The sequence below is a fragment of the Pyrgilauda ruficollis genome, unplaced genomic scaffold (genome assembly GCF_017590135.1).
Source record: "Pyrgilauda ruficollis isolate IOZ18807 unplaced genomic scaffold, ASM1759013v1 scaffold15, whole genome shotgun sequence".
NCBI classification, from domain to species: domain Eukaryota; kingdom Metazoa; phylum Chordata; class Aves; order Passeriformes; family Passeridae; genus Pyrgilauda; species Pyrgilauda ruficollis.
In genome coordinates, this window is record NW_024513654.1 from 14121691 (window position 1) to 14122677 (window position 987).

Consider the following 987-nt stretch of genomic DNA (forward strand, 5'->3'; position numbering starts at 1 on the left):
CGCCCGGCCCCCGGCGAGCCCGCTCTCCTCCGGCGGAGAAGTTCCCCCCCGCTCCAGCTCACTTATTAACTGGACAGCAAACAGGGCCCCGCAGCCACTGGCTGTCACCGCAGAAGAAGCGCAGGGCTGGAAAACTGGCTGCGGAGGGCGTCGGGGCTGCCAAGCGCTCGGGGAGCGGCGGGCGGGGGAAAGGAGAGGAGAGGGGGCCGGCGGGCGGGGGGCTGCCCGTCACCCTCTCGTGGGGCAAGAGCCGAGGGGGATGGGGATAGCGCCGGGGCGGCTCGCTGCCCGCAGGATCCCCGCAGCCCAGCCCGGCGCGGGCAGCTCCCACCGCTCCTCCCCGGAGTCCGGTGCCGGCTCCGCGCCGCGCCTCCTCTCCTGCCCCATCTCCTGGGGAAGCAGAGGCGGCACCGCCGCGGAGTGCGCGGGTCAGTCGGCCCCTCTGCCGGGTCCTGCTCACCCCGCGATCCCATTGCCCCCGGATAAAGAGAGGCAGGGACTGAATCGCCCTCGCCACAGCTGGCTGCCCGAACTGCCGAGCTGGGACGGGCACGGGGAGGGAAGAGCAGAGTGGTGGGATGTGATGCAGCAGTTGTCTGCTGAGCAGGAACCATCACGGAGAGCTCCGCTCGAAAAGTCTGCTATCACCCCGCCCTGCTCTGGGAGGGGGCATGAGAAAGAGCTCTGACAGGCGCTGGGCAGGAGGACATTGCTTAACTGCGTACAGACAAGTGAAAATGTCCCGCTGTCTCCTACAAAGGATTGCAAACTGTTTCTGGATGTAGAGAGGAAGCTGGTTCCTCTCCACCCCTCTGCCATGCTTATCCCAGTGGGCAGCAGACACCTCTCTCTGCCCACTGCTAGAGGCAGCCTTGCCCCACAAGGCTAAAACTCCAGCAGCCTAGTGGCTCTGACAGAGGTATTTACTAGGACAGTCCTGACACAGAGACCAAACATGAACACAAACAGCTGAAAAATTTACCATCA

The 987-nt window shown here is 64.9% G+C and overlaps 1 protein-coding gene across 1 annotated transcript in view; it reads right to left on the reverse strand.

The window, feature by feature from the left end:
- CPN1 (carboxypeptidase N subunit 1) overlaps nucleotides 1–51 on the reverse strand; it is an 11627-nt gene extending 11576 nt beyond the window's left edge. Inside the window, exon 1 of the mRNA XM_041461632.1 lies at nucleotides 4–51. The gene's annotated coding sequence lies outside the window, so the exon portion shown is untranslated. The remainder of the gene's footprint in view (nucleotides 1–3) is intronic.
- Nucleotides 52–987: the final 936 nt, after the last annotated feature.